This window comes from Lissotriton helveticus, chromosome 2_1 (assembly GCF_964261635.1).
Source record: "Lissotriton helveticus chromosome 2_1, aLisHel1.1, whole genome shotgun sequence".
Taxonomy (NCBI): domain Eukaryota; kingdom Metazoa; phylum Chordata; class Amphibia; order Caudata; family Salamandridae; genus Lissotriton; species Lissotriton helveticus.
This window is the reverse complement of record NC_136059.1, coordinates 121,417,399-121,436,461: the sequence shown is the minus strand read 5'-3', so window position 1 is coordinate 121,436,461 and position 19,063 is coordinate 121,417,399. Positions and strand designations below refer to the sequence as shown.

Genomic DNA, 19,063 nt, shown 5'->3' with positions numbered 1-19,063 from the left:
AGAACCATTTGCTGTGGTCTGGGCACTGAAGAAGCTAAGGCCCTACCCGTTTGGGACTCACTTCCGGGTTAAGACAGACCACAGGCCCCTCAGATGGTTGATGCAAATGAGGGGTGAGAACCCAAAGCTGTTGAGGTGGTCCATTTCCCTACAGGGTATGGACTTCACGGTGGAACATCGCCCTGGCACAGATCACGCCAATGCTGACGGTCTGTCCAGGTTTTTTTGCCTCAGTGATGAGGAACTCCCTGGGGTAGGGTAGTTCTCCCCACCTTTCAGCTGGAGGGGACACATGTTAGACCTGGCACCTTGGCGTAAGTCTCCCTTCCACTTTTTGATGCTCTGCCTCATATGGTTTGCTGGTGTTAGCTGCTTAGAGCACTGTGCCACTGCCAATCAGTGCCACAGTGCAAGTGCTCCCTATGAAAAATGTATACATTGATTGGATTCCATTATTGACTTATTTGGTTTACTGTCAGACCCCAGTAAAGTGCACCAGGAGTGCCAGGGCTTGTAAATCCAAAGGCTGCTAGTGGGCCTGCAGCACAGGTTGTGCCACCCAGAGAAGCAGCCTTGTAAAATGTGGCTAAGGTCTGCCACTGTGAGTGGTAGGATGTGGGCCTTAGTTCTGTGAGTGGTAGGATGTGGGCCTTAGTTCTGCGATTTGTAGGACGTGGTTCATAGTTCAGTGAGTGGTAGGAAGTGGGCCTTAGTTCTGTGATTTGTAGGATGTGGGCCTTGGTACTGTGTGGTAGGACGTGGGTCTTAGTTCTGTGAGTGGTAGGATGTGGGCCTTAGTACTGTGAGTGGTAGGACGTGGGCCTTAGTTCTGTGAGTGGTAGGACGTGGATCTTAGTTCTGTGATTTGTAGGATGTAGGCCTTAGCTCTGTGATTTGTAGAACGTAGGTTTTAGTTCAGTGAGTAGTAGGACGTGGGCCTTAGTTCTGTGATTAGTAGGACGTGGGCCTTACTTTTGTGATTTGTTGGACGTGGGCCTTAGTTCTGTGATTTGTAGGACGTGGGCCTTAGTTCTGTCAGTGGAAGGATGTGGGAATTAGTTCTGTGAGTGGTAGGACGTGGGTCTTAGTTCTGTGATTGGTAGGACATGGGTCTTAGTTCAGTGAGTGATAAGACGTGGGCCTTAGTTCTGTGAGTGGTAGGACACGGGCCTTAGTTCTGTGAGTGGGAGGACGTGGGCCTTAGTTCTGTGAGTGGTAGGACTTAGGCCTTAGTTCTGTGAGTGGTAGGATGTGGGCCTTAGTTCTGTGAGTGGTAGGATGTGGGCCTTAATTCTGTGAGTGGTAGGACGTGGGCCTTAGTTCTGTGAGTGGTAGGATGTTGGCCTTAGTTCTGTGAGTGGTCGGACATGGGCCTTAGTTCTTTGAGTGGTAGGACGTGGGCCTTGGTTCTGTGAGCGCTAGAATGTGGGCATACGTTCTGGAAGTGGTAGGACGTGGGCCTTAGTTCTGTGCATCTTAGGACGTGGGCCTTAGTTCTGTGAGTGGTACAACGTGGACCATAGTTCTGTGAGTGGTAGAACGTGGGCCTTAGTTCTGTGAGTGGTAGAACGTAGATCCTAATTCTGTGAGTGGAAGTACTGGGCTTAGTTCTGTGAGTGGTAGGACGTGGGCCTTAGTTCTGTGAGTAGTTGGACGTGGGCCTTAGTTCTTTGAGTAGCAGGACGTGGGCCTTAGTTCTGTGAGTGATAGTATGTGTGCCTTAGTTCTGTGAGTCTTAGTACGTGGGCCTTGGTTCTGTGAGTTTTAGGACATGGGCCTAAGTTCTGTCAGTTGTAGAATGCGAGCATTAGTTCTGTCAGTGGTAAAATATAGGCCTATTTTCCGCTTCAAAAGGGAGAGCTTGTTGTGTGTAAATAAAAGGGCCTGTGAGTGTGCCCTGATCAGGAGCTCTGTGCAGTGAGTACATTCAAAGACTTTAGGCCAGATGTAGGTAATTCTATTTTACCACTTCTTAAATACCGAATTTTACCGATTCGGTATTTAAGAAGTGGTAAAATAGAGGGGGAGGATGTAGGTATTTCAGAATCGGTAAATACCGAATCATTAAGATTCGGTATTTACCGATTCTGTAAATACCGGTTCGGTAATGCCCATTGATTCCTATGGGCATTGAAGCCCATAGGAATCAATGGGCATTACCGAATCGGTATTTACAGATTCGGTAAATACCGATTCCAGCAAGGGTGCAGGGGGTGTCACTTTGACACCCTCTAGCACCCCAAATACAGGCATGTGTGCCATGTGGCACACAGACATGCCCTAAGGGCATGTCTGTCTGTCACATGGCATAGGTGTGCATGCACACATGTGCATGCACACCTGGATTCGGTATTTTACCACCCAATTGGATTGGGTGGTAAAATACCGAATCTGTAAGGCCTTTGGGACTCAGAAGAGTCCCACCTACATCTGGCAGTTACTGAATCGGTAAAAATATTGATTCTGTATTTTACCGATTCAGTAAATTTACCGAATCGGTAAATTTACCGAATCGGTAAAATTGGCCCCCTACATCACAAATACCCATTTACCGGTCGGTAACGGCCGAAATCGGCCGTTACCGGTCGGTAAATGGCCTCCTACATCTGGCCTCTAGTCCTTAAGATGTGTGAAGAGGTTGTATGGGTTTGGCAGTCCAGGTAATTCATGTTTCAGCTTCATATGGACTAGTTCTTTATCTGTTGATGTTCTTTAGATGTAATGCAAGCACATTCAGTAGGTCTGCCAGGGAGATTGAATAAGATATGTGGGGCAAGGAGCAGGAGGGAGGAAACAGGGGGCAGTGCAGCCATGTAGTCACCCAGTAAATAAATGTTGAGAATTACCCATAACGTGTGCATTTGTGTTAGGTGTGTGTGTATTCTACCTCTAGCCCTCATTAGTCCACAGACCTCTTGCATACAACCCAGAAGTGGATAAAACCTACATTAGACTTTTGGGATCAGTGGATTGTTTCAGGGAACTTCTTAAAGCCCAAGGTAAGAAAGCACCATCTGTTTGTAGCTAAGTTTGGATACCAGCCTTCCCCATTTCAACCCCCAGTCAAGAAGACAGTGGCACCAGATGGAGACAGCACAGTTTCAGTGTACAGTAAAACACACGTCCTTCTGCAGTGGGCTGCAGTCAAGTAGGCAGGCCTACAGACCACACAGACAACATCAAAGGTAGATTTGTTGTGAGCGCTGCTTTATTTCATGCAGAGAGGGCTGAAACCGGAGAAGCAGAAGCTACACACCTTGTACACCTGTTCAGGTAAATAAAGATAGTAAGAAAGAGATTGTGAAAACAGCTCAGTTAGAAGTGTTAAAACAATGTAGAAGATATGCTGATGAATAAAGTCCCTCTTGCCATGTGGTACGTGTAAAGTAGAGTGATTGGCAGACACGAGGGAGCTGGCCAATCAGGACATGCCTTCGACACTCTTATCTCAGGGAGGCTTCCTCACTATTGGTAAGGCTTCATGGAGCTGACTTTGCTGTTAAAGTTGATGCTGTTATAGTTAGGCAGGCTGTCTCCAGCCAGGGCCACGATTCTGGCACCCTTGTAGTCTTCCTCCTCGTAGAGGCACCAGGCTCCATTTGTAACTTTGTGAGAAGAGATCATGTTATTCATTTGACAAAAATTCAGTTTTGGGGTAGCTGATGTTAAAGTGGCGGATTTGCCACTGTAATCTTCATTCTCATAGATGGTGATTTTTGGATTTCCCAGACCGCCCATCACAACGCGCACTGACGAGATCACTTCAGAAAATTCAAATAGATTCTTGTATTCCCCCTCCACAAACAACTCAAACTCATCTTTGAAGTTTATGTCTTTAAAGACAACGCAGGGGTCGCCTCTTACTTTCATTTACTTGGCCCGCTTCAGGAAATCAATTGATGACAAACTTGAAAGATCTTCAGTGACAGCCACAGAAACTTCACCCTTGAAGCCGAATTCAGGGTAGAAGTAGATGATGCTCATCGTCGATTCTTCTGTGAGCGCTTAAAGTCAGCAGACTCTGGTGCTAGGCACTGTGAGGGTCTTTCAGGTGAAGCACACGCTGGTGTCTCTTAGACGGTGTGACCTGGAAGACCTGAGGAGAAGCAGCAGCTTGACTCGCAGGCTGTCCTGTAATGGTGAAAAATGTGCATCTGGTTAATATGAAATTAAAGACTACGTTTGATTGACAGAAGCTTGTCTCTTTCTGGAGGATCATGTTAATCTGCATAAATTTGAACGACTGGCATAGCTGAAATCATTAAGAGGTGTCTCGTTTCAGTGATAGGATTTTTTTTATTCTGCTTGGTTCATTTTCTGTACAACTGTTGTGTAGGATTTTAGGACCCTGGTGTAATTTTCCCGATTCATGCCCATATATAGGTATAAATCCCCTTCTCCTTATATAGGCATTGAAATCATAACCATATTTAGACACAGCACATGCAGTCCAAATACGTCATGGCTACTTCCACCAGTTACTTCCACCAGTTCCAAAAATCCACAACGATTTCTTGGAAAAAACTGCCTTCAGCAGTCAGGAACCTCCCCCAGCTTGAGTATTGATGTATCCAAGAACTCCTGAAGTTTTCAAAGAACTCGAGAATTTGATGACGTTATTATGTCCAACATTACGTCAAACTCGGCACCTTCAAGGTATAAATGTGCCCACACGTGCCCTAGTAAACACACGGTGGTTGGGAGCAGTTCGACTATCTATCTACCCGACAATGCTCGCTGCAGCAAGTGTCGAAGGATGCCGACGTACTCGGAGAGACGCTGTCTTTTCTCTGGCCGAGAAATCCAGCTCCAGTGTTGCCAGGCTCCCTGTTAGACCTGGCACCTTGGCGTGAGTTTCCCTTTCACTTTTTGCTTCTGTGCCTCATATGTTTTGCTGGTGTTAGCTGCTCAGAGCACTTTGCCACTGCCACTCAGTGCCACAGTGCAAGTGCTCCCTATGAAAAATGTATACATTGATTGAATTCCATGATTGGCTTATTTGGTTTACTGTCAGACCCCAGTAAAGTGCACCAGGAGCACCAGGGCTTTTAAATTCAAAGGCTGCTAGTGGGCATGCAGCACGGGTTGTGCCACCCACAGAAGCAGCCTTGTAAAATGTGTCTGAGGTCTGCCACTGCAGAACCTGTGTACAGTCTGGTACTGTCATGCTGGCTAGGCGAGTGCACACACTTGCCAGCCCTAGACCTTCCCTTTACTTAATGTGAGTCACCCCTATGATAGGCCCAAGGACAGGGTGCATTGTAAGCATAAGGAAGGACAAGCCCTGATGTGTGTGGCATGTCCTAATAGTGAATTACAGCCATTTTCGTGTTTCACTATTGTAAGGCTACCTGTTCTCATAGGCCAGAATGGGCTGCTGGAATTATTACACTCTATAATCCTAGCAGGCTCAGGGAACAAGGTAGAAATTCGAGTTTGGTATGCCTGAACTCAGAATAATCAAATACATCTTTTAGCCAAGTTTATTTTAATGTTCTGTGTTTGCAAATACCACTTTTAGAAAGTTGGTATTTGCTTGCCTAACCATTTCAGCCCGCCTCTGCTCTGATGTGTATCTGCTGTTTGGTTTGTGTGAGTGACAGGGCTGGGGAATTCCAGGAGACAGTCTGGCAGCTAGGTGGTGAATAGCACGATTACACCAGGATGGGTGGGAGGAGTGCCCCTTGACTCTGAATAGGGCTGTGCTCTGCCACCACAATGCTGGCTCCACCTCCTGTGGAGAGTGATGTCTCTGCCCTGCACACTGAAAAGACAAGCCAGAGTCATCACAAGAAAGTGCTCAAAACTGGACTGAACAAGGCAAAGGCCCCCTGGCCTCAAAGAACAAAAGAAATGCAGTATAAATATTGGAGCCCTGCTCCTAAGAAATTAGATCCTGTTTGACCATGAAGAACCTCTGCCCGAGGAGAAGGACCTGGAATAAGCTGTGAGGAGGAGTACTGTCCCTGACCTGGGGGATTGGCCTGCAGTGGGTGCCTTGCTGAGAAAGGAGAGAAAAAGGACTGAAAGAGACTTTTTGCTACTTGTGCTTCAAACAATCTCCAAGGGCTTGTGGGTGAGCTTGCCCCCTGTATGAAGTCCCAGGACTATTGGACTCCTCCTGCCTTCGCTGACACGTCTGCTGAACTTTGCCCTTCCTAATTGCTGGAGCCGCGATCCCAGTGCGCCTCGTCCCCTCCTTTTGCCGTGACGCTTGTGCCTGGCCGCCCCCACACCGTGTGAGCTGCTCCGCTACGAGCCGACCCTCGCACCATCCCGCTGGGCCGCCCGCACTCTGCCTCACTCTTTCCCACTTATCGAGCCGCAGTGCTCGCCTCGCCGCCCACACCGCTGGAAGCCCTGACAGAAGTGCTTCACAAAGCCAAGGACGGCTCGTACGCACGAAGCGTACCAGCCGCCCCGCATCGCACTCGTGATCACCGGGGCCGTGCCGCACTGAGAGAGCCCGGCCGTACGCCTCGTACTGGTTGCCTCGTGCTGCGCTGCCCGCATTGAATCAGCAGCTACGAACCGAAGGTACGGCTCGAACACTGTGACCGCCAAACGCAACTGCCATCGCCCGCCCCACTCCCCGAGGCCCCCCTGCTCTACGCCTCACACCAAGACGCCTACCAGAGCCGGGGCCCGCCTTGCAGAGGAGTCGCCAGCATCTTTATGTTGCCTACATGTCCCGGATGCCGCATTCGAGCCAGACTCCTCATCGCAAAAAGATACTGTCACTCAAACGTGTACCACAGTGTGTACGCCTCGGACCACGGAGTCCGCAACGCTTGTTTAATACATTTTTGACATTGTTTTTTAACGGTGAGAGTCGGACAAGAGTGCGCAACGCGCACAGGAACCCACAACTACGCAATTTTAACAGAATCCTTATTTTATTGCTAAATAGTATTGTGGCCTCGTTTTACAAACGTTATCTGAGTCTTGTGCTAAGCCTTATATAAAAATACTTATTTTTGATACAAAACTAGACTGGTGTCCATTTGTGGTGTATCATTGAATTACTGTATGTGGTCATAAATGCTTAACCCATAACGCTCTGAAGTTTAGCCTTGTCTGCTTGCACCACACTACCTAGAAGGTGAGCAGGGGTTATTTTGAAGAGTAAGTCCCTTGCCCTGACTAGAGGAGAGGGTCCCTGCTTGTCACAAGTACTTACCTGTGCCAACCAGAGACCCCCAATTCTAACACTCTGCTTGCGGGGTGTTGGGCAATCGAGTCCTGAGACAGAGAGATACCAGACCTCCTTCTTTCTACACCAAGGTACGGAGATGATTAGACCCTAAGAGAAATCTTGGATAGATTCTGGGCAACCAAATACTAATTCTGAGCTACACCTCACTTACTTCTTCCCTCGTACTAGACTTAGGTTAGGTACATCGGGGTAGGCATATTTTGGAAGCACTAGTTGAGTATTTTAGTCATTGTTATTTATGTATGTACTTTATGGCTTAGAAACCATATCATGCTTTTACAGTATTATTTCATAATACTCTTCTTGCTGTAGGCGTTTTACTTTACAACTAGTATTACGATTGTAACAGTTCACTTCTCCTGCATGAGAAAGAAGACTGTTCAATAAAACACGCCCGTCTCTTTACTTTCTCTGCACTTCTGGTGAAAAGAAGCATGCACGACTGACTTAGTGAAATATCTATCTAATGTTTCCACAACTCTGAAGATACGTTTTTATCTTGGGGAAACAAAGTTGTCATGTTTATGCGGCTGTCAGAAACGAATCCCTTCTTGTTTATTCGAGAAAGTTTCTAGTGACCTCTGAGCTAGCTGCACTCACAATTAAGTCTAATATATTCGATAGAGACCTAGTTGACAGAAGTCCTCTGTCATATCTATAGGATATATTATTCCAATGTGCAGAGCCTATAGGGAATATAGGAACCAGACTACATGGCGCCCAATGTTTGGTAAGGCACTAATTTAACGCTAGATACTAGAGTAACTCAGTCGTGCTTTTTCACAGAGATCCCTTTTTCCTGTAAAATACTCCTATAGACGTCTGGAGTGGGTAAAAGGATAAAATATCCACCAACAAACAAAGTAGGACAAGAAAATCCTATGTATTAGTTTTTGGTTTTGTTCAACGTTGAAGGATACAGTGTTCCAAAATATTGTGCACCTTATCTTTGTTTCCTTGAAACATGCTCTGCAAACTTTCAGTCAAAAAGATATCCACCGAGGACCCTCCTGGGAGAGTAAATTCTGCCCAACCAGGTTTTAATGAAGATGACCCGGATGTTATAATTATCCCGGTAAATGTAAGAAAAACCATCACTGTAAAGCTCATAACAAATGGCGTATCATCAAGGGGTGGTAGAGTAATATTTGTTATAGAGGCACACGAATATCGAAAGACAGAAGTATTCTACTCATGAATTCTGTTTCCTACAGCAGATCCAGTAACACAGGAGTTCCATTACTACAAAGTAGAGGAACATCCAGCGGAATACTCTCCTTTAGAGGATGTTGAAATTCCATTAACATACCAAGAGCATCAGCTCTGGTTTAAAGGCGCCCTACAACATCAAAATCACATTTCCAGGCTCGGTCCACTAGGTTGACCAGGAGCAACATGGCCAGTACTAGCCTGCTATACACCACATCCTGACATTGAAAGAATGACAGGTGCTGAACTACTGGTTCAGCTAAAACAATTACTAAAAATACATAGAAAATTGGTTCAATTTGTCATGCGGACATTAACAGTCCAACCAGCTGTGAGAGTTCCACAGCACATCCCTCCACAGGGAAACACAAATAAAATCACAGCACAGATGATACAATCAGTCATTGGTAAATTGCCCGCAAAAAGGGAACGCATTCTGTTCTGGTTGGCTCAAAAGATTACTGAAATAGAGGCAGTATTTCCTGATAGTACTCCTCATGAGAAACACAGGATCTTAACAATCTGTTTACCAATGGGGATTGCTCCACACCTGGAGGACTGTGACACTTGGGGTACAGTCTTTGCTGCAATTTACACAAAAACTCATGGTGTCCCGTCTATGGCGGTATTACCAGATGTCCTGAAACAAAATCAAAATGAATACAGACCAGAGCCTGCCTTGAATCTTGGTATGAAACTACTAAAAGAATTCAAACAGGTCTCTGCTATATTATTAGCTAACATATAAGGTGAGGCAGCATCGGTGGCAATCCGCCAAAAACTAAAAGAACTTGATTTTACTGAGCAACCATATGAACTGGCCAGAATAATTGAAAATTCCAATGAATAACTGGGAAGAGATAGTTTGGGTGGGAAACCAGCAAAACCCCAACTAACAGAAAATCCAGAAAAAGTCTTTATTAAAAATAATTTAACAACTCCTAAAAAGAAATGGGAGCACACTAAACAGACACTTCCTAAAGAGAAGCGTTCTCAGTATAGAGGCAGGTCTCCTCAACAGGAGCCCTCTGATACACTTCCTCTCATACCTTTCAGACTTCCTCGCAGAAATACGAAAGAAGAGGATGGTCAGAGCACGATCAACACGTTCCAAAAAATAAGAAACCACAATTCTCCAAGAAGAAGGTAGCAAGTCTAAAAATCAGATATGCCGAGGATCTTTAGGACACAACTGAAGAACGGGGAGTGGGCTCAGACAATGCTAGTCAGCGCAGCAGAGTTCACCATAGCTTGCAAGATCCTGAAGGTTCCTCTGAAGACTGCCAACACCAGGGTTAGTGTACCCCATAATTTATATGAAGTAACTCTCTCCGGATGGAGGGACATAACTAGGAAAATAAGAGCACTCTTTTGGGAAAAACTCTCAAAGGGTTATGACATTCTTCTGGCTGAAAAGTATCATTATGCCAGCCTTCTCGAATCACATTCCAATTCATAGAAAATATACATATGCCAGAAAATGTGCAGTTGCCCAGGCTCCAGCATTATATAAAAATCATGTAGGATGGGATGAGGACTCTCCTCTCCTCAAAATCCAGTTAAAAACACAACCGAGAATGCAAAGACAGCATCCTGCCAAGCAAGAAGCTTAAAAACAAGTCAGGGAGATTTTAAATCAACTTGAATACCAAGGGGTGATTGAAACATGCACCTCGTCCTTCAACAATCTTTTGTTTCCTGTCTCCAAAGCAGACAATACATATCGTCTAGTTTTGGACTACAGACATTTAAACACTTGTTGCAAACCTTTTGCAGTACAAAATTCACACAGTGCAGCACTAATGAATAACAAAGTGCGAAGAAGTATAAAACCACATTAGATATTTCTAACGGTTTCTTCTGCCAGAATATTGGACCTGAAAGCAGGTACTTAACCGCTTTCTCAACAATGGGGTTACAGCGAAAATTTTGCTGTCTCCCCCAGGGATTCAAGAATAGTCCAGGGTTATTTTCAGCCAGAGCAACAGAGTTACTACAAACGTATGATGAATGATGAGGCATGATCTTATGTCGATGACATTTATCTTACAGACGATGATTTGGACAGGCACTTGAACAGAGTGAACACCATAATACTTGGTTTCACATCGGAAGGGTACAAATTCAATTTTAAGAAATCACAAACTGCCCATCTCAACGTCTTATTCTTAGGATACAAACTTTCAAGTGAAGGCAAGAGCCTGGCAGCCAACTTTTTAGAAAAGTGTGCGCTGCTCCAACCTCCAAGAACGCTGAAAATCTTACAGTCGATTCTAGGTTTCCTGAATTTCATAAGAACTTACATTCTAAACTACGCAGAAAGAGTTAAACCTCTCTATGAACTAATCAAACCTGATTTTAAACAATCAAATTGGAAATGTTGCATTCAGTGCAAACAGACACGTTAACAACAAAACACTTACAGACACGCGTAAACGTACGCAACCTCGTAATCCGAATAATCCCTGGAAGATGTGGATTCACATACCTAACCTTTAATGAAGGTGAAAAGGTACCAATAGCTCATAAATCACACTTGCACACACAAGATTAAATGAAAAAAAAATTCTGACAGCGGTTCAAACTGCGGTAGCAAAAGAGAGAACCCTCGCAGGCGTATAGTGCAGCGTCTGCGATTGTTGAAGGTCACTGTCACGATCGTAAATTCAGACCTATGGTCACAAAAACACAATCTCTCGGGGACTGTAAAGCTCAGCGAGCTGAACTATAGGCATTCAAGATGATGCTTGAAAATATCGACCCCGAATTCCCCACACTCATAGTGTGCGATTCGTATTATTGCGTTCAGAACTGGGTTCAAAACGGGTTCAAAGATGCAAAAGGTGACACAATTAAGCATAAAATGCTTTGGGAGCAAGTAGTTCTATACAGAAAGAACTACAAAAGACTCACGTGATCCATACACTGAGTCATCAACGTGATGGCGTTCATGATGCAGGGAATTCATTGGCTGATGAAGCCGCGAAGGCAGCTGTGCAAACGGCTTCCGTATCTGCATTTTAATCTTTTCCTTTCCTTTCGATGACTGCAAAAGTTTCTTAAACCATACCCAGTAGTGACTGTATATTTCCAGGTACAATCTTCTTTACTGATGACCCTTCCCCTTTACTTCTTGTCTTTTCATCTGCTGCACACTTGACTATAAATTAATATAATGAAGGCCTAGGATTTCACGGCTTCAGGATTGATGCGCTGTAGAAGTTTTCACAGACAACCACTGCCTTCACATTCCTCAGTTTGATCCAGCTGAGAGTCAGAGGTTAAGAATAGCACTTTTGTAAAACGTTGTGGTGGGGACTTCCCTGTGCCCTAATTTTATTTTTATTTTAAAAGTGTTATATAGCGCTAGCTTTACCCGTAGGTATCAGAGCGCTTTACATACCTTCTCTCTCACTTTAAAAAGTGCAACGGTCAGTAATAGGACTGAGAGCAAGCCTGTGGAACAAGATGCTCACACAACACGTGGGAAAGCGTGACATCTCCCAAGTGTCCCCGGTACAGTACCCGGGAGCGACACTAAACGTGCCCACAGAATACGAGTTAACGATCATTATTGCACATTTACACGTGGGTTTATCATGAAGAAAATACATGAGCGCGGTGAGAAGCATCAAGTCTGTAATTAGGAGTGACATTCAACAAATATGAGCACAGTTCTGTCTCTCTATCTGCGGGTTTCCCTACAGGCCTGTCTGACACACGCTGCATAAGAATCATTTAAACAAGCATTTACAATGCAATAGGTCTCACCTTAGGAAAGTGTGAGCTATTAGTATTGTAAATGACTCATTTTTTTTAATATGTATTGGCTTTGAAAATATATAAATTAATAGCATTGTTATTCACAAAGCCAATAGCTTACACTTTCCTAATGCGAGTCCTATCGGCTATGGCAATGCTTGTTGGTAGCAAGAAAGGTCAGTGCTGTTGTGGTGCTGAGTGATGATGTGGTTGGGCTGAGTGATGTGGTGGTGTCCCCCAGAGTGATGTGGTGGTGTCCCAGAGTGATGTGGTGGTGTCCCAGAGTGATGTGGTGGTGTCCCCGAGTGTGATGTGGTGGTGCTCATGAGTGATGTGGTGGTGTCCCTGCGTGATGTGGTGGTGTCCCAGAGTGATGTGGTGGTGCCCCTGAGTGATGTGGTGGTGTTCCTGAATGATGTGGGGCGGTGCCCCTGAGTGATGTGGTGATGTCCCAGAGTGATGTGGTGGTGCCCCTGAGTGATGTGGTGGTGTCCCAGAGTGATGTAGTGGTGCCACCCATTTTTTTTAAAACAAATACTTTGGCAGTCAGTTTATATGCATGAACTTGTGGATTATCTTGGCCAAAGAGCACTGAAGAGAGTGTAAAACCAATGTGGCGACAGTCTGAGCTTTGCATTACCAAATTAACACACACTCAGGGTTCGAGTTGGGGTACCACGTGGGTGGACGTGTCCCCCCACCTATTTTCCCGGGGGGGACACCGTCCCCCCTGCCAAACAGCTGGACTTCTCTCTTAGGGCTCTCTGGGACGAGACCAAGACCTGCATGGTAAGAAAATCCCCACTGACACATGACGTGTAAGTTTAAAGCCAAGCCTCTCTGACACTCCCAGAGCTGGCTTCTAAGATGCAATCGCATCTAAGGGGAGAGTGAGGGGAGGCAATGATCTCGATGGTGCAAGCCACCTTTCGTGACGTCACTTCCTGTCATGACATCACTTCCGGTGACAGCGTCCCCCCACTTAATTTTTTAGGACTTGTGCCCTGCACACACTGTACACACCTGGCTGGCTGCAGCACTCACTTGCGAGTCCCCACACCACTGCAATGGTACACGTCTGATGCATGATACTTGGCTGCTGTGCCTGGCCTTGAGCATGGGGGCAGGGGATGCATGGAGCTTCAGAAGGTTTGGGACACCCTTGCCCGCAAGGGCTTCAGGGGCTTGTGTTACGCCCGTGATGGGGACTGAGCATGGGTCATGTTAGTAGGTTGTTGCTACATATGAATATGTGCAATATTGTGGCTCGTAGACAGAAAGATTTCTACGGTCAGACCTTGCAAAAATAGTCAAACATTGCAATTAGAAGGACCTACATTTTATTTCTAAGTAAGGTCTCATCGTCTTTAAGCACATGATCACAAGTGACAAAAAGAAGCTGCGACAATCAAAGAATCGCTGTTTCTCATATTACGCATCCAAGACCCGGGTCGCAAATGTGTAATTTGAAATTTCCCATATTTGTACCACAGTCTTTCATTTGTCAGTAAGCGCTCTCTCGCCTCCGTTAACCTCATGCTTCTCCATTTATTTTTGGGTTCACAAGCGTTCGTTTATTATTTTATTATAGTTATCGTTGGATTGTAGTTGTTGCACTTTTAGATCTTTTCTTCTCAATTCAATAAAATATTTTTGTAATTAAAAGAGTTCTTCATTTTAGAATAAGAAATTCCCCCTGTCAAACTATACTAACAAGTAAACTCAACTTCTGAATGTGTTCCCTTCCCAATGTGCACAGCCTTTGGCCAGTCGGGCCCTGTGCCTAACCCACAATTAAGCCTGGGTGGAGTTTGCTTCTGCCACTCCTTTATTATAACTTTCCAGCATGCTGCAGACTTCTGTACAGCACAGCTTAAAGACATAGGCTAAGTCAATATCTCTGGCTAAACACTTATAAGGTCCCAAAGGCGAGACCTATTGGCTATGCCAATGCTTTTTCTTTCAGCTCCACCTCGCCCCTGCTTCTAAATTTAAAGAGGACTGTAATGGAAATACTCATCTGATAGACCAGCGGAAGTGAGGATTGTACCACTGACCCTCCCGGGGGAGACTGAGCTGGAATTCAAAAGGTGTTTTGCTTCGACAAAAGAATCACTTACATATCACTGATCACCAGGTTGACAAAGTAATATATTTTTGTTTGGGGATTAGTTTGCACACAAAGACCTAATCTCCTGCTGACTTTGAACTGGGCTGTCCTGTCATGCGAGGTCAACCTCGAAGCTGGTGAACCGGGTTTGAGTCTCAGCAGGGACGCTCAACATCCTGGGATTCTGGGCAAATCAGTTAATCTCCCACTGCCTAACAACAATGAATGTGTCCAACAGTAACGAAACTGGTGGTCATGTAAAGTGCTCTGATACCTAATATCCTTGTGTCTACTTTGCGTTATATAGAACCAGTCACTAGGGTCTTCGGGGAGCTACGAGTTGCCCCTGTGTAAAAATGCTATTTGTGTATGCCTGAACGGTTGTGGAATATGCTCCCTTATCAGGACCACTTAATAGACAATGTGTTGCCTTTGTGGTTTGTTATTGGCACGGGATGGAGGCAGTGGGCACCTTAACAGGAGAGGGTCTCATCAGGTGCCATGTGAGGCCTCTATAAAATATGCCTTAACTGCACTGCTCACCCATTAGTGATAACATGTTGTTCTACTGTCTGTGACTAAAGATTATGCCTACCAGGTGTTTATGGTAATTGGAATAACATTGTTCCATGATCTTGCTGAAACAATATGCCTCCTATGCAGATACCATACTGCCATCTCTTGCACTTCCATGAGGAACTCCTACTGTAGGGCTTAATTTTGCTCTATACACTGGGCTCATCGATGTGTGTACTATCTTGTTAGAATGTTCACATTGGTTTGCTACTTGGGGCATGTCTTTATTATAAAGTGCTTCATAAATGTATAATATTTTTCGACCTTTTTAAACGGTGTATAGGTAAACATGCTAATAATTCAGTCATTCAGCCTGTTTAAGCAAGGAAGGGTCACTACTCGTAGCCTCTGAAAGGAGAATGTAGAGGTAGTGCTATGGCTGAGAGCAGAAGGCTTGTACCACTAAATAATGGACCACTGTATGCATACATGGCCATGCCAATGGACCAAATTCCGGCTGTCTCCTGCCTGAAATTGCCTCTGCTTCGATGGACGTAAATGGAGGAAATACATTCTCCAAACATTTTTTTTAAATAACCCACTTTCCTCTACTAAAATGTTGGTATGTATGTGTAGGCATTTAACTATTCTCAATGTCACATCAGCTGCTCATGCCATGTCCCATGGCTGCCAGAAACCACACAGGAAACTTCTGTGACACTCAGGTGTAAATTGAATCTCAACCTCAGACCACCGGTCAGTGTGTAGCAGACAAAATTACTTTCTGAAGTGTTCTCGCTTAACTTCAAGCCTGATCATATTTTCCCATATTATTGTGCGAATCTCTCTGTGCAATCAACAATGGACTGCTTCCACAATGGAGGCCAAATGAATGAGCTATGTTTAATTAAACTGAGGAAGTGGAATTATCTTGAAGCAGGGGCATAAGATTCTCATATCAATGCATATGATTTGCTAGTGTCTTCTGTCTTTTCAACGAGTGCTGAAACAGTGTTAAAATCTTCTTACAGGTGCTGCTTTATCTCTAAACGTTAAAGCATATATAGTCCGGAAACATCTGATGAGGGCAACCTGTAGTAGGTAAAGTAGTGAAGGTCTACTACGTGCCTCACCAAAAAGCTTGGATAGAAATTGATTCCATAACCTGTTGTGAAATAGACTCGTCATTTGTATCTCAAACATAAGGAAGATGGATCGCTGGCTTAACCTTAAGCGGAAAGCCACTGAGGAAATCAATGATGGGCCATCATGGTCAAAAGGAAATGATTTAAGTGAAAAGAAAAGGAAGTGTCGGAGATACAATGGTGAATATTTACTAATAGGTTTCACATGTTCAGGTTCAGAACATGAACTGCAACCACAATGCGTGCTATGTTATGAAATGTTGTCAAATGAGGCCATGAAACCTTCTAAATTACAAGGCACTTGGAAACTAAGCATAAAGAACATACAACTAAATCCATAGAATTATTCAAGAATAAAGAGCAAGATCTCCTAACAAGTAGAAAAATAATTAATAAAACTGCAACAGGATCTGTTAATGAAAATGCTCTGAAAGCTTCATATGAAGTGCCCATTCTCATAGCAAAAGCTGGAAAACCTCATACAATTGCTGAAGAACTAATAGTACCTGCTGCTAAAGCCATGGTGACAGCAATGGTTAGAGAAAAAGCAGCAACAGATTTACATTTGGTGCCATTATCTAACAACACTGTGAAAAAGCGAATTGACAAAATTTCAGGCAACATAAAGGAACAGTTAATCGAAAGAATTTGTAAAAGTCTGCATTATAGCCTGCAAGTAGATGAAACTACAGATATAGCAAATACATTTCATCTCATGTGCTACGTTACATACGATTTTGAGGGGAACATTATTGAAGATTTACTATTCTGCCGCTATTTGATACATAACACTGCTGAAGAGGTCTTCAACTGTTTTGATGATTTTCTGACATCAAATGGAATTCAGTGGTCCAAATGCATAGGAATCAGCACATACGGGGCACGTGCCATGTCTGGGAGACTAACTGGACTTGTAGCACGAATAAGGGAAATTAACCCTTCAGTTGTATGGCATCATTGTTGCATTCATCGAGAATCATTAGCCACTAAGAAGATACCGGAGGAATTAAAAAAGGTGTTTAATCAGTCAGTCAAAATTGTAAATTTTATTAAAGCTAGGTCACTAAATTCAAGGCTTTTTGAACAGCTTTGTCAGTTCATGGATAGTGATCATCATCAGCTTTTGCTGCATGCAGATGTCAGATGGCTGTCTCGTTGTAGAGTTTTGTTTCGCCTTTTTGAATTAAGAGATAAAATCAGAGTTTTCTTCACTGAACTGAAATCTCCATTTCCACTTAACGTGCGTTTACATGATTATACTTGGCTAGCTATGCTGGCATATATGGCAGACATCTTCACCCATTTAAATGCACTCAATTTGAGTATGCAAGGAGTAGGTATCACAATTTTTAATGTTGAAGACAAGATTGAGGCAATGATAAAAAAATTAGACTTATGGACTCATCGCTTATCACAAAGAAATTTTGATTCTTTTCAGAACCTGAAGACATTCTTGGAATCTGCTGATGACGAATTATCGAACAAAGTCTTAGAACTTTTTATCCAGCATATCCAATATATGCGGTGTAGTTTTTGCCAGTACTTTCCACTTCCAGATGAAAGCAAAAACTGGATTAAAGATCCTTTTAATGTAGATATTGACAATTTAGAGGGACTGACCGCATCTGAAGAATACGGTTTGATTGAAATCTCTACAGATAGTGCACTTAAACTTCAATTCAAGGAAAAGTCTCTGAGTCTGACAAATTTTTGGCTGCATGTACGAACAGATTACCCTGAATTATCGCACAAGGCACTTAAGGTTTTACTTCCTTTCCCCACCACATATTTATGTGAAAAGGCTTTCTCAAATCTTATGTACCTTAAAAATAAGTGCAGAAATCACTTGCAAAATGTTGACTCTGACCTAAGGATTCAACTTTCTGAAATAAAACCAAACATTGAAAAGTTAGTAGCCGAAATGCAGCACCATCCTTCCCATTAAAATGTTTTGATTTTTGAATATTTTTCAATATAAAATAATAAAAGCTTTAGTAATGCAAGTATTTGTTTCATGTGTACTTGTTTATGTATTTTTTGCGAATTACTGTTCTAATTTTTTTTATTGAAATTGTACAAATTGCTTGGGGGTCCCCGGCTTCCAGTATTGATTCAGTGGGGGTCCTCAGGAGTCAAAAGTTTGGGAACCACTGTTCTAGAATGTGAAATTTGTCAAAAAATGAAGGCTTCAAGAGTGAAACATCCTCTCCAGATCAAGCACTCTTAAACTATACTGCCTACCAGTATGGATGACATATGACTCCTACACTTGTGGATCTCTGTCCTATGTAACGTATCCTGTGGACTGATTCACACACGTATGATTGATTCATTGTCTCTGTGCAATGTGTGTGTGTGATGTAAAGATATGCTTAGTGCTCTGACAGCCTACACTGACATGAGTGGCGCTAGAAAACAATAGAAATGCATGCTCTTATAACTATGCCTTTAGCTGTTGTGTTATTCTGACATTCGTTCTGCAAAGTTGCACCCCCGAACTCCCCTAATTGCCATCAGGCTCGCTTGCTGCATACCCCTCACCAGTTTCAAATTTCACCAGCCGCCACTGAACAGCTGCAACCTGAAAATTACCAGTCACACCTGATGCTCATCTGCTGACCAGAACAACCCTCTGCATGAGCTCACATACCCCCCCCCCCCCACTAATGCGACACCTCAGCACAATTAATTTCATCTGCTATAAAGAAACTGGAATGAATACTTGGAGTTACTTGATTAATTCATCCCCCTAATTAACAATAGCCAATAATACTGGATTAACCACTAAGCTTTGGCCTTGGAGCAGAATGCTGCTTGGCGTAAAGGAATGCAGCGCCTCATCAGGGTTAGTAAGCGCTATATATACATGCAATTACAATATAATGCAGGGCCCTGGCTGTCTTTGCTCACCGTCGGACGAAGCAGCAGCTTGGCTCTCTGGCTGTGTTCCTGGCTGTCTCTGGGCACTCTCGGGTGAAGCAGGAGGCGTCTCTCAGGCTGAGAGCACACTGGCAGTCTCGGTCACTCAGGGAGAACCAGCGGGTGTCTCTCTCTGACACCTGGGTGCTTTTATACTCTCTCAGCCCTCCCAGGGCGGGGCTGTGG

At 44.1% G+C, this 19,063-nt stretch overlaps 1 long non-coding RNA gene across 1 annotated transcript; it reads right to left on the bottom strand.

Annotated features, from left to right (window-relative positions):
* Window positions 1-3,186: 3,186 nt before the first annotated feature.
* Window positions 3,187-19,011, bottom strand: LOC144819245 (uncharacterized). The gene is made up of 2 exons (XR_013607245.1): window positions 18,869-19,011; window positions 3,187-4,131 (listed from the first exon to the last, which is right to left on the bottom strand). It is a non-coding gene; the product is annotated as an uncharacterized LOC144819245 (long non-coding RNA).
* Window positions 19,012-19,063: the final 52 nt, after the last annotated feature.